Here is a 15,674-nt window from a genome sequence, read left to right as displayed (position 1 = left end):
CCGTATTCACTGCCAGAACCTTAAAAGCCTTTATGTCAGTTGCTGTACAAATCAACGCTCAAATCAAATCACTTTGATTAATCTACCAATATTTCATGCATTAAAAAGTATTAATGACAATGAACACAGCCGTGTTTAATTCCTGTGTGAGTCTGACCTATGACACGGATGCAAAATTCATGCTAGCCAGAGACAGTCCCAACGTAAAGGTGGAGACGGAGAGCGAAGGAGTTTTAGGGATGATCCTTTTCACACAGAGCATGAAAATATTCCGACACACGTTGAATTACAGGATGGACTTCACACCAGTCTTGCGTACATCATCTGAATCAACCCTTTGGTGGAAGTTTCCCAGCATTCTTAATTACATCTTATGTACTGTCAGAGTGTGCAGATGGTTTTTTAAATGTCCAGCTCACATTCCTGTCACTTCATTAATAAAATTGCTGATAGCTCAGATAAACCTGTCAGTTGCTTTTAATTGCTTTCAATTGCTTAAATCTCAGTACTATACATGAGGTTAAATGATGAAAAAGGTGGACAACCTTAAATCACTCTGCGGTGGCCACTACATCCGTCCTTTTAAGAACGTAAGAAAAATAAAATATGGATAGAAGGAAAGGCCATTAAGGATCAGCTGATGACCTGCTCGGCTTTGTGGTTTATGGGCGCCGGAGCCCGGCTTCCCTCCTCAGCACAGAAGTCTCGTTCGGAGGGAGGGATCGGGCCGGGGGTCTCGGACATAAGCTCCTTCAAGAGGCCGGCTGCCAGGCGATGAAAGATCTTCCTCCCGATTCACTTGTTATTCTCCTGTCCAGGTGACAAGTATACGTAGAGAGTGAGTATTTATTTCGGGAATGTTTTGTTCTGTTTTCCTGCGATGATGAATGCTTCTTTTATAAATCCATCGCCGGGCCTTTTAAACCATAAACAATATTTCTCTGGGCTGAAGATTCCTTGTGCAGCACTCCAAAGGAACCTTGAGATTTCCTGGCTGTGATTTAATGGCTCATAACTCCTGAAAGGCAATTCTTCTTCTTCCTCCTCCTCCTCCTCTTGCCTCTCTGCCTCCAGCCGGACCGCTGGTGAGCCAGAAAGGGGGGAAGATTACATGGGTCACGGTTTCACCACAAAGCGGGCCCACCTGCCTCCCACCAACGGAGAAAAGCAACGGGGAGTAAAGAGTCCGGCGTTTATCTTAACACGCTAAACACTCAGGTTCACACAACTGAAGCCAAATGATGGGGCGTAGCCGGGTTTTGCCACATGCCTCGCAGAGCAGCGGGACCCTTTCAGACTCAATTACTGATTAGCATTGCTTTAATAGTCTGCATGATTCTAAATTAAGTGGGACTAACTCTCACCCACCAGCGTGTCAGTAGTAAACTGTGATTCATGTAAAATCATTGGGGATTCATTAAATGACAATTACAATTTAAAATCAACAATAAAGTTGTAAATCTTGTCAATGCAAAGAGCAAAAAAAAAAAAACCTGCTCCTCTCCTCACTGGAATAAACCTGGAAACAAGACACTAAAACCAGAAGGCTCCTTCTAACCAGTGGTGATGTCTGCTCTGGATCCCAAATGGCATTGATTTCGTGTATTTCGTGTGGTGTGGTCCTCGTTGTGTGCTGGAAAATGCTGCAGGTTCAGGGCTGTTCCCAATTCAGAACGAATGGAGAGATGAATTGAGAAACACATTGATTAAATAAAAAACTGCATTTTTTAAACTATATTTTACAGAACACAGCACTCAATACTCAAGGTAATTAGCAAATCCCAAATTTCCCATCGGATTTTCAACGCATATATCTGGCATTTACGGAAACATAAGCAGTGGCAATATTACACTTTATTATTGTTCTTATGACTATAATTGAAAATGCGTCTAGGCATGTCTTGTAAACAGCTATTAACACACACACACATTGAATAGTTTTCTCAGTTTAAATTGGCAATAAATATACAGCGGTCACCAATGTGCAAAAATCATTAGGCTGCTATCTCTAATTGTGTTTTTCCACTCTTCTCATGCATAATCCCAGATCTGCTCAGCCGCTTTCATTAACTATGTATGAATTAATTAGAACCTTCAAAGGATTTCAGCACATTGACCCTGAGAGATAAAAAAAAAAAAAAACACCCAGTTCCTCACTCTTCTTCACCGTTCGTTTTCCCTTCCTGTTGTTCCCGTCCTCTTGATTGTGTAGTTTCCACATCATGTCGATAGCAGGATTAATTTCGCGATAGATCAACTGTATTGACCCTTCCATCAATGTTATTTCATTTCTGTAAAGTGCTAATTACATGGAACAGGGGAGGCAAATTGCTTTGTAACTTCCCTTCTTGTTTTCCAATTAGAACAGCAGAACGAGTGAAAACCAACACTCCTTGTTTTGTTTTGGGTTTTTTTTTTTTATACGCCCGACCACATACAGACTCACAGTCAAGCATATTCGTTCACGTCACTGCACCTCGTACGAGTACGGGCAGTGGTGGCCTAGCAGGGAAGGTAGCGGACACATGACCGAAAGGTTGTGGGTTCAAATCCCAAGCACACTGCTCCCCAGCTGCCCAAAAGGGATAAATGGCAACAACACGTATGGGGACAGAGGACGTGATCTCTGGGTGAAGTTTCATCTACATCTAAAAATTTCAGTTTTTTTACTTCTCACTGCCTCTGTCTAAATTTGCTACATGGCGCAAACTATTTGGTCAGAATCCATATGTTTTCAAAATCCTGCATTGTCATGATCTTGTGCATTCTGAGGATTAATCCCAATAATGTAATAAAAAAAGAGAAGAGTTGCATTGCAACATTTAGACATCTCGGGTGCTAATTCAGCTGAAAAAAGGCCATCCCTTTGCCATGCCACCTAACATCTGCTTATCCATTTGATGAATCAGTTCTGCCATAGTGTCTCACACACACCCACCCATGCAGACACACACATGCTCACCCTTCTTCCCCTATCAACTCCTCTAATGAACTAAAAGGTCAAAGCACTAATAAAACTATTAGCAGAAATGAATGTCTCCAATGTGCTAATGCACTTTTAATTCCTGTTAGCAAATTTCATCCCCCAGCAGTTTGCCTGCCACTAATGAGAAATAAAACAGCGCACAGAGGGGGCGGCCGAGGAAGCTCTGAGGGGGGCGACGGAGACGTACCCCCACGCATGGGACGTTATTCACGGGCCGGGGCCTGGTTCCACACTCCTGATTCAACTGGGTTAATTAAAGATCAAGTCTCCATCTGTTTTCATTCAAAAGCAAAAACCAAGACAATCTCTTCCCTTCCCCGACTTTTCCCGTTTCCTCCATTTTATTAAATATATACTCGAACAAACAGATAATCCAGTAAAAGCATGCGAGCTCCATTTATCCCTCAACGTTCACATTCATTACTGACTGAAATCATTTTTTTATCTTAATAGTTCAGCTATCATTTAAATATACAAAATATACAGCTAATATTTGAAGATTTGAAAAACGCGTGGCATTTGCCAAGGCCCACAGCCTGCTAAAAGAATGGACGCTGGACAAGAGGCAGAAGGTGGATTTTTCAGATGAATCTTCTGTTGAATTGCACTACAGTCATTATTGCAGGAGACCTACTGGAGCCCACATGGATCTGAGATTCACCCAAAAAACAGTGAAGTTTGGTGGTGGAAAAATCATGGTCTGGGGTTACATCCAGTATGGGGGTGTGTGAGAGATCTGCAGGGTGGAAGGCAACATCAATAGTCTGAAATACCAAGAAATCTTAGCTACCTTTTATATTCCAAACCATAAAAGAGGCCAAATTCTGCAGCAGGATGGTGGTCCATCACATACTTCCATCTCCACATCAAAGTTCCTCAAGGCGAAGAAGATCAAGATGTGCCAGGATTGGCCAGTTCAGTCACCAGACATGAACATCATTGAGATGAACTCTGGGAACTCTGCAAGACTGCTTTCTTTGCTATTCCTGATGACTTCATCAATAAATTGGATGCAGTCCTTCAAGTTCATGGAAGTCCTAAAAGATATTAAATTTGGATATCACAGCACTGCTACTTCATTTGCTGACATATTTTTGTATTTGCAGTAAATTTGTTCAATTTCTGTATAGGTGAGACCAACTTTTGTATTGCCAAAATTTGACTTTTCTATCTTGATTAAATGCTAAATCTTTTTTCAGTGAAACTAATTCATTTCAATGCATTAAACATCATTTGGTCGGGTTTTAACTTTTCATATGAGCTATTTCTAACACCAATTGATTAATTAAAAGTCAGGTTAATAGCAGGTGTTTCTACAAAATAGACTTTTGTCAGGGACTGTATAATGGTGATATCAAATAAACACAATTTTTTATACACAAAATATCAAATTTTAATGTACTGTTTTAATTCAATAAGAGGGTGTAATTAATTAAGTAAAATGCTGATCACATTGACCTGTGACCTTTGTCAATATTGTGTCTATACAAAGAGGGGAAAAAATGACATGCAGGGAGGAAACTGTCCCTGTACTGGTGACAGATCACATATTTACTGAGCTAATTAATTAATTGTGATTGTCATTGTGATACACTGCAGCACAGCACACTGTGCACACAGTGAAATGTGCCCTCTGCATTTAACCCATCACGCCTGGGGTGCAGTGTGTGGGGACGGTGCTTTGCTCAGTGAGATTTGCAAGATTTGAACCAGCAACCTTCTGATTACCGGGCCGCTTCCTTAACCGCTAGGCCACCACTGCCCCACCTGAGCTGATGTCACACTACTGACCCCGGCCCATGTTCACAAGTTTACAGTAAGAATGAAGTACAGCAAATTCCCCGTTTACCTCCCCATGCATCCACACGGTTTATACATTCTGCTCTGCCGACCGGCACAAAACGCGTCAGTTCAACGTGCCAGTGATGCCAGACCACACACACACACATAGAAATTCTTAATCAGTTTAATCAAATCATCTATTTACAACATCAGCTCAATCCATGAAGACTTATTTGTTTTAGCGAGTATACACAATCACACACACAAATAATCATTTCAAGTAAGTCATCTGCACAGTAATATAGACTAAAAACTGGTTACTGTTACACAGCCTTCTTCTGTACAGAAGGCACGCACACACACACACACGCACACACACACAAATGAAAACAAAATAAAATGCTTAGGACGAAGCAAAAAAAACATTCCATTACCAAACTCAGCCATTTAATCAATAAAGAGATAAAAGATATTTTAATCAAAGACATATTTCCTTGTTTGTGCAATGACTTTCCCAGCGCACATAATCTTTAAAGGAGCGAAAATGATGCATAATACACTCCCCGCGAGCCACTCATCCATATAAATACAAAAGGGGAGTGTCAGCAGAAACACATGGTCGGCTCAGCTCACAAACACAGACAATCCACTGCCGCTAAATTGCATTACAACGTTTATATTAAAGAAAATTGCATCCTGTAAAGTCAAATATTATCCCTCTCCCTTCGTATACACACACATACATCACAAACACACACGCTTACACACACGCTATGGGCTATTAGGGCCTGGGCTATTTGTCCAACACACAGGCATCCATTCTCCGTGGCGAGAATGGCTCAATGAGATTAGAGGGGAAACCCGAGACACCCACGCCCCATCCGACTCAACTCATTCCCGCCTAACAAGCTGGATGCTGGGGGTGGATCAGGTTCCAGTCTGGCGGGTTAAATGGCTGTTGACACCAGCTAAGCAGACGTTGGTGAGGTTGCCTGGGGGTCGTCTGTGTGCACCCCACCCCCGGCTGGCTTTTCTGTGGTGAAGGTGCTGTCGCACGCCTTAAAATGTGTGCATTATCTGTAATTCCGAGATGAATGTCTAGATGAATTTGTAGATTTATCACAAAAATTGTGATAAATACCACATAAACTGAGAGTGGTCTTACTGTCATACTGATCTACTTCAAAACAGCGTCCACTGCATCCTCCACCCCATCCAACCCTGTGCCAGCAGGGACCCAGTAAAACATCACTTCCTCACTTTCTAGGTGGTCTGGCTGTCTACACAAGTTTTACACTGAATGCCCTTCCTGACACAACCCTCCCCATTCCACTGGTCTTGGGACTGGCACCAAGAAATACACTGTCACATATGTCCCCAGTGACTGGGTTCCAGTAAAACCTCACCTCCTCCAGTAAAACCTCACCACCTCACAAACACTAAGGCAAACAGATCCGTAATCAGAAGGCTGCCGGTTCGAATCCTAAACCGCCAAGGTGCCGCTGAGGTACCACTGAGCAAAACACCGTCCCCACACACTGCTCCCCGGGCGCCGGTCATGGCTGCCCACTGCTCACTCAGGGTGATGGGTTAAATGCAGAGGACAAATTTCACTGTGTGCACCGTGTGCTGTGCTGCTGTGTATCACATGTGACAATCACTTTTCAGGAAGCTTACGAGCAAGATTACCCATCAGTCATTGCACCATATACTTTCATCAACAGGTATCTGAGGTTTTTACTTTCCCTTTCCCTTGAGGCAGGAAAAAATATTTTCTACTGCCTGGACTGTCATGTAACTTCCAATAAAGAAGATTGTGACAGGGCCAATCACGTATGTAACGTAGAGGTTAAGTGAAGACTCGCCAGTGTTTACAGCGTTTTCACTTGTGCAGAAGTCATTATAAGATCATTAGCAATGATCGTATTAGCAATCGTGATTAAGCCCTTTAGTGGTTCATTTTGCCTCTGAATTCAGATGTCAGAACTGGAAATTAAGTCAAATTGACTGATTCCAGTATACCTAGAAATTAATACTATTATTCTAGCAGAAATCCAAGCTATTTTGCACCTGGGCTTACTACTGGACCCAGTTTATTATATAGCTGTCTATATGTATAGCTGGCATCACCTTTTCAACAGATAAGGACACCAGAGAAGCATATATTATTCATAATATATTTTATACATTGCAATGTCATGGCAACAGATAGTAAGTAAAGTGAAGTGATTGTCACATGTGATACACAGCAGCACAGTACACGGTGCACGCAGTGAAATTTGTCCTCTGCATTTAACCCATCACCTCACCACCTCACAAAGTGAGCAGTGGGCTCACTTTGAGTGAGCAGTGGGCAGCCATGACAGTCGCCCGGGGAGCAGTGTGTGGGGACGGTGCTTTGCTCAGTGGCACCTCAGTGGCACCTGGGCGGATCGGGATTCGAACCGGCAACCTTCTGACCTTCCTTAACCGCTAGGCCACCACTGCCCCAGAACTTTTGAATGGGCTTATCTGGGATTTGAACGCGGGACCTCTCGCACCCAAAGCGAGAATCATACCCCTAGACCAACGAGCCAAGTGAATATCTGTTTATGAAGATTATGAAATCAGGGGTGTTTGTCAATATGCTCTCTTGTCTGCTACTCACGTTCTCCTGTCAGTTGTGGACCAAACACTGCTGCATTACAAATGAGGCATTAATCATTCAGTTCTACTGAGGATGCATCAGTCGGGCACTTGCATTGATTTGGGTAGCCAAATATCCCAGAATTTCATTGCATCTGGATAGGCCGCGTTGTGGTGCGGTGGTTAGCAGCCTCCGAGATTGTAATTTAGAATCTCGGTGGCTCAAATGTGTTTGTATGATGCACATACGTCCCCCTAGTCCTCACCAGGCCTCACTTCTTAGCTGAAGTCTGTTTTTGTCTGCTTCAGTTCAAGGTTTACCCAACATGGGTGAGTGGCAAAAATAGCCATTCATGCATACTTACCACATTTATGTTGATTAGTTACGTGGTTGAAGAAGTTGGCAGAAGTGAGTAGGAGTTGGTGTAACTGTAAATTAGCAGGAAGTGATTGCATGAGAGGAACATGGGTGAGTATGTTTGTGCTACTCAGCATGTATTGGGATCATGAGTAAGTTAGAATGTGTATATTAGGGGATTGAGTGAGCATGTGTGTGTGTGCATTTTAAGATCATGACTGAGTTTGTGTAAAGCCAGTCCTGGCAGGCGGGTGTTGAAGCTCACACTGCGAGGCTCAGATAGGGGAAACAGCAGCTTCGGTAATAATGATTCATGCTCTCCGTCAGCCCCCCTGACAGTGCGGGTTCGATCCCTGCTCAGTGCGCTGTAACGCGAGCCCCGTCGACATCATCATAACTGCATGTTGGTGGTGTTTGGGCACTGACGTATTGATCCGCCTGCCTTCACTGAGGAGGTGTGATAGATTGGCCTTCAAATGCAGACGCTTAAAATACAAGGTTGACTAGCACAGAACAAAAAAAAAAGACAAAAGAGACAAAAGAAAGATCAAGGAGGAGTTTTCAGGTGATGAGGATGCGCCATCCTGTTGGGATGTGGACCCCTCACTTAGCCTTCATCAGCCTATCAGCATGTCATTAAATCCACTCCTGCTGCCCAAACAATGGAGGCAGAGGGGCCAGACCTGCTGGCCCTTGCATGTTTTCTAGACGCTTTGCCCCAAATCCTGGATCGGAGGGTTGGTTTCGGTCCAGCGAGGCTGTGAGTGAGAGCTTCCCGCTCAGGGTAAGGACACAGGCAGGGGGAGAGAGGTCCACGGCTTGGAGACGGGACCGTATTGTTCCGTGAAGCAGCTGACAGGAAGTGATTTAGCACCGCAGTGGCTCAGGGGCCCGGGTCGCGAACCAAGCGCAACGGGCCGAGCCACGAACTCTCCACCCGTAAGATGACAGCATGAATCATGGCCGACCCCAGTCTGACCTGGGCCTAGTGCCCTCCTCTTCAGGACAAACATGACAAATCTGGTGTTTATTTACTAAAAAAAAAAAGGAACACAAAAAAAGGAGGAGAAAAGGCGCCATCGCCAAAGGAGGGTGAAAAAGTCCTGAAAATCAATACGGAGTTACAGCCGCTTGGCCTCTGATCAGAGTTTTTCCACGGGCCTGTGAGGGAGTCCCATCGTCAGACCCCGGCAGGGACAGGTGACCCTCCTCACGTCATCACTGCACATTTCAATCTGATTCATCCCAATTATTTATCACGAGAAATTACTGAAGGAAGGTTAAAACCAGTACCACGGGCAGGGCAGGGCAGGGCGGGATAATAAAATGCGCTTGTGGTGTGGCAGGATCTACAGATGAGGCCGTCTTTCAGAAAGACAAAGGTCCATGTGGCAAAGTGTGGGGGGTAAAAAATGAGAAAAAAATAGTCGTCAAGGATTCTGTCATATCTTACATCACCCGCCCATCCCTGGTACAACCAAGCCATGGCCAAGGATGAAAGTGCTAGAAAATGGGAAGTAATTCTAAACCATTTTCTGCCCAGGAGCACCCCCCAGCATCAGGAAGACAAATGGGTCCGAGCCAATGACAGAGTGGCTGGCCCACAAATCACCAGCCGCTGGCCCGTCCAGTCCTCCCCCCTATCGGCCCCTTCCATTAGTCATCAGCACACAGGGAGCAGCAGCGGGGATCCGTAATTAGACAAGGACAAATAGCCGGCCGCAGACACGGATGGCTCCGTCCGCTAAATAAGGGCCCGTTACCATACCGACCAGTGGGCGGAGGGGCAGGACGTGGAGGGCTTGGCGCGAAAGCAGCACTGTCCGCTGCCTGGCAACTCATTTGTTATCCCCCCATCCCTTCTTTTTAAACCCCACCCCGACCTCACTCCGTAATAACCTCCCTGAGCCCCCGACGCTCACCCCCAAAATTCAGGCCAGATTCTGACACGGTGACAGAACGCCACGGGGACAGCCTCATGTCTAAGTCTGCCCTTAAATGAATATTTATAAATACATACTGTACATGAAAGTAAAACTTTTCAATGTGTCCCTTCAGTAATGTAGTGTTGAATTTTGCAATTACACCTGTTTGTACACCAAAGAAGGCCAATATGGTCACAACATCTATGCCCACGTGTTAATTCAGAATTCAGAGTTTTGATATCTGCATGTAGCACAGGGAAAGGCCACTTCTCTATTGACCAGATGATTGTAAAAAATCTATACCGAAGACAAACACAATGCAGTGCTTTAAGTAAAATACATTTAACATGAGATAGTAAAGTGCTGTGACAGCAGAGTGGCAATATGAAGTGTCACAGAGGTAGAAGTTGAAGCTGAGCTTTGTTATCATTTCAGCTATATACGTGTTAGACGGTACATAGTGAAGTGAAATAGCGTTTCTCCGGAACCTGCTGCTGCATTTGAACGATTAGACAAAGTTACATACTGTGCACATGTGCGACACAGACAAACTGGGCTACATTAAGAGCAAACGGGGACACAAGCAGTGCAACAATAACATTAACACAACATGTAGGCAACAATGAGACAGACAGCGCTAAACAGGTCAAATGAATAATAAATGTGCGAAGTAAAATAGTGCAAATACTGCTGTGCAAAATGGAACAGTGCATTAATAGATAATATTACAGATAGATAATATTACTCAATATAACAGAAGTTGTATGTGTGTGTGTGAGTGTGTAAGTCCAGAGTGGAGAGTCCTTGAGTGTTCAGGTGTCTGATGGCCTGTGGGATGAAGCTGTTGCAGAGTCTGGCAGTGAGGGCCCGAGTGCTTCGGTACCTTTTTCCGTACGGCAGGAGGGTGAAGAGTGCATGTGAGGGGTGTGTAGAGTCCTTCACAATGCTGATACAGCGTGTGGTATATGTCTGTTATGGAGGGAAGAGCGACTCAGCTGTCCTCACTATCTGCTATAGGGTCTTGGGTCTGCAGGGTGAACAGCATTCGACTGAGAACACAGCCCTGAGGAACTCCAGTGGTCAGTGTGGTGGTGCTGAAGATGCTGTTTCCGATCCAGACAGAATGAGGTCTCTCAGTCAGGAAGTCCAAGATTCAGTTGAAGATGGAGGTGTTCAGGCCCAGCAGGGTCAGCTTCTGAACTAGGTGCTGAGGAAAGATGATGGATGCTGAACAGCATTCGTGCGTATGTGTCCTTATTGTCCAGGTGGGTGAAGGTCAGATGCAGTGCAAATTTCTTCATGTGTTTCTTCATGTGTTTCATGACCAGCCTCTCGAAGCACTTCATCATGCTGGGTGTAAGTGCAATGGGACGGTAGTCATTGAGACACGACACTGAAGACTTCTCTGGCACGGGCACGATGGTGGTGGCCTTGAGGCACGAGATACACAGCAGCGTGCAGCGGCAACTGTGAATAATTACCATTAAAAACCTCAAATGACAGAGCAGGAGCGAGTTCATTGGGAGAGTTCACTGCAGTGGAAGTAACAATGCAAATTCCTTAATAATCGTGTGCAAAATTAAATACAGACCAGACATAGCGTTTGAGGAATCAGAACAACTATCTAGCTACTCGTCCCATTTTCTTGTAATTAGTTTGAAATAATTATATTGACACTTTTTGTGTTTTTAGAAACTAAGTGGGAGGAGCCCATAGTGCTGATTGACAGATCTCAGACACCCTACATCCTATTTCTGGATGATTTAAAGGTCACTTGGCACACCTCTGTTTCGGTTTTCCGCTTTCTTTGAAAGTAGTTTTCTAAAGAAATGCATAAGTGTAGATTTAAGATGGGACGGGGGTCTCATGATCGTTTACAACCTGTCTAAAAATAAATAAATAAAAACAAAGGCCATGACTTCATGACATTTGCTTTATTGAGGTCAAACCAGTAAATGAATCTGCCTGTTAGCGTAAAATCAGTTCCCAGCAGAAATTAGTTTAGCAGTGCATTAAGTGTAACGTTAGAGAGGGGAATTAGCAACGACGAAGTCGAACGAGACGCCAACGAGGAAAAAAAAACCAAACTGCCACCCTATCAAAAGAGTGCTCGCCGGAGCCACAGAGGAGCGGTTTGGATAGATTGTTTTGGGCAGCTGAACACCCCCTGCCCTGTAACAGGAGCGGCCCAGGGACCGAGGGACTGCGCTGCGGGGTGCTGACCATCACACACACACGGCCGAGCTATTGATTCCTGCCTAATTCCCTAATTATTTTCGTATTGGATTCTGGATTTCATAATCGTCATCAGGACACATTAAAAGAAACCCAAAACCCAAGCAAGATTTTTTCGCCGCCGTAAACATATTTTTCATTAGAAAAAAAAAAAAGAGTGGCTGTGAAATGAAGCCATAGATTCAATTTGATTCCCCAGCTGCTCAACTGACCTTTTTTTTGTACCCCCTTTCCCCGCCCTTCTGAAGAAGAACTCAAGACGTATGTGCTGAAACGCGATCGTGTTAAAAGAAATGCAAAGCAAGATGTAATTCTGACCATCTCGCTAATGCAAATGTTACCCGTGGCGTACTTCATGCAAGATCTGGTGCTGTACGTGGCAATCTGGTCAGAGAGAGAGAGAGAGCGATAGGAGGAATGAACACCGGCTCCAAACCTGAAAGAAGGTGAGAGAAGCCAGATCCAGAGTTCCACCACTGACCACCGTGCACGTTTCCATCCCAGGAAACCATATTCACTGATTCACATCCTGAGACGAGCGCTTACAGGAAGAGCTGAAAAGAGGAAGATGCCACATGACCAGGCCCTGCGTTTTCCAAGAAAGACAATGAGCCGGGTTGCACAATCCTGTTTTCAAATCCATTGTTGGTCTGGCTGTGTTGAAAGAGCACGTCGACAAAGTGACAGTTTATGGGCTGCTGGGAGGTATCACGCTACACTTCCTAAAAACAACTGTTCCCTTCATAAACAGGGACATGATGTACTTTCCGCGATGAAAGGTCAAGGGTCACATGGGGGTAAAATAAGATGGGAACTGGCTGCAGCTTTAGCCATCGCAGGAGATAACCTCTCACTACTGACAACACAACAAAGCACAGCCAAACTCAACTCGTTATTCCCAAACTGGCGTGTTAAATGTTCACATCGGCCTCGCCCACTCTTCCTGGGGGTTCCTGGTTTTAAATAAGCACTTGAAACCGCATACCACACCCATAAAACTTTTTTTTTTAATGAACCCATTAAATCACTGCACAGGAGCACTTAGGAACTCTGGGACCAGGAGAAAAACTTGGGTTGTTTCTGGTGACATCCAGCATAAATGGGGACCGTTCCATTGATCCTTCTTATTGGTTGTTACAATAAGACTTTGGGGGATCATGTCTTGGGAACAGTTACACCTTAAGGCATTCTGCATTTGATTCAAAGACCTGCTAAGATGGCTTGAGGTGACAGTGTCCACACACTCTCCAAGTCTGGAGAGTGTGTGTGTGTGTGTGTGTGTGTGTGTGTGAGTGCAGTGGTGGTGAACATGGTGTCCATAGGTCAGAAGAACAGGTTTAAACTCCAGTGAAGATGTTTTTGGCCTTGATCACGGCCCCGATCGATGGCCGGCTGATTCCCTCTCAGATATGTCTTATTTTATTAGTGGTTTCGGCCTTCCACGGCCCCATTCCCGCGTGATCAATACGCCGTCCAGGACGGGTGGTATTTTTCTCACTTTTAGTGCCGTAACACTATTTAACTGTGTCACCTGATGAACGACGGGCCCTCCTGAAACGCTGATTTCCTATTGATTTCTCCCTCACTCCCGCCACCCCTCCGCCCATCACTTTCGCATTGTTTTTATCTCCCGTTATCTCCTTCCACCGACACAGTCCGTGCCGCATGTTCCCTTTCAGTGGACGCCATTTTGCATCTGGCCATTGCCGTAAGAAACAAACACGGGTTCCAGGCTAACCATCCAAAAAATGACAAAGGAGCACAGTAATTGACAAATTACATTTTAGCTTTTGCTCCCTTTATTCTATTTAAAAGGAGGGCTTTAGCAGTAGGGTTGAAAAAAAAAAAAGAAACATCTAATTTGGTTAAGTGCTAGTGTGCATTTAATAAGGTAATGGCAGAAGGATTCATTACAGGCCAACAGGACCCAAAATGAAACCAAATGTCCAGATTTCCAATGAAATTACATATACGCTTTTGTTCTGTGCCAATGATGGGACCCGGATGCAATGGAAAAGATTCAATACAATGCAGCAGATACACTCTGATAATCATCTTTTTTTTCCTGCTTTTCTGCCCTAAATCAAGTCCCACACTCAATCCACAGGGTGCGGGGAATTACATTCCAACTTCCAAAAAGCGTGGAAGTGAGGCTCTCAGCTCAGCGCAGCCTGGTCCACCCCGTCCATCAGCGCAGATAGGAGCTGTCAGGCCGGACGCCCACTCCCCGGACCCTTCAGCACTCAGCCCCGGGGCCCTGCATTATTTATGCAAAATTAAACCGCCGAGCGTCTCCAGTCTGCAGCGCGCGGCCCCGTATTGATCTGCCCCGACTCTCGGACACTTCCATAAATTTCTGCCTTCCGCCTGCCCGAGAGGAGCCGTTAAAGAGCGTCAGGGAGGATCAAGGGAAAGAGGTGGGCCGCACGGCTCTTCTGCACCTTCCCGTTCATGATCTAGTGCCTGCAACTCAAAAAAAAAAAAAAAGAAATCACTAGGGCCTCTAATGAAATGACTGCCAGCACGAAGTCACCCACTTGAACTGCAGAAGAAAATATTCCAGCCTGAAGTCAAGTTAGGGCGTTTGGAAAGGCCACTGGTGAGCTGTGAATAGGTAAAGGGCGCTCATAAACATCCGTTACCTGCAGCAGTAATGCCGAGCGGCCTGCTTTTTATTAGCCCCTTTCAGCCCTTTTACAACGAGTTAAGTGATAAACTGACATTTACCAGCACCCCACCGAGTTCCAGCCGGGCAGGGAGCGGGAAACGGAGCATGAAGCAGTAACACGGGCTTCCATTAACGCCGGCCGAGGGTGAAACCCGCTCCGGCATTCACACACACGCGCGGCGGCCAGGCCGGGAGTTCCGCCTCGCGGGGCCCGCAGGCGACCGTGGACTGTCACCAGGCCGCATTTACAGCTTTTTATTACAGCTGAAGGTTGCTGCTCCCACTCTCTTGTGTTCGTTCTTTTATTTCACTCGTAAGAAAATTGGTAAGTTGTGGCTGCACTGGTGACACGGTGGGGAACAATTTTGGACTTGCTTTGCTGACCCGGTAGCCGGAAGTGAGGCAGCTGATAAATTAAATTACCCAGAAGGCATTGCCCTTTCTGGAGCTCGCTTGCAGAGGACTTTACATGCGTTTTACATCCTTGCAGGAGGTTTTCGGTTTATTAATTGCACCGGTCGCTGCCAGAACGTTTACGTCGAGCAGGGGACGGGACGGGAGAAGTCGTGTCCCCCGACGCGGGGTTTTCTTCGTCGGACCACGGGCGCCACCTGGCGGCGGGGCGGCCGCGTTGTCCCGGCGGCGGCGGCGGCGGCGAGTGCAGGCGCATTAATCATGAGCAGAAGAGTGTAAAATTCAATCGCCTTCCTCCATCCATTCCGAGTGTTCGGCGTGAAGGCCGGCCTTGTAGCGGGAAGACGAAATAAATAAATAAACGGGGAGAGCTCTCCCTACACTTCATCAGGACCCCCGCTTCGTAACAAATGGAGTGTCTCTCCGGCGGAGTTGCGCCATCAGGAACCCGCGCGCTCTCTATCCATTTAATTCCGGCCGCAGCCGAGGGTCAGGGAGGGAGCAGGCCGCGCCAAGCTTCCCTCCGTCACACTGTAAACCACCTTTTAGGAATTGTTTCTCAATAAGAAATGATCGGTCCATTCATCTGGGCCAGACGGGCCCGTCTCCCGGCGCGGACCTCCAATATTTTTCGTTTGACCCGATCCGGGCAATAAACTAGACCGAGGCACTTTCAATTTG

Source organism: Denticeps clupeoides, chromosome 10 (genome assembly GCF_900700375.1).
Source record: "Denticeps clupeoides chromosome 10, fDenClu1.1, whole genome shotgun sequence".
Classification (NCBI taxonomy): Eukaryota; Metazoa; Chordata; class Actinopteri; order Clupeiformes; family Denticipitidae; genus Denticeps; species Denticeps clupeoides.
The sequence above is the reverse complement of the archived record's forward strand: the minus strand, read 5'-3'. Positions refer to the sequence as shown.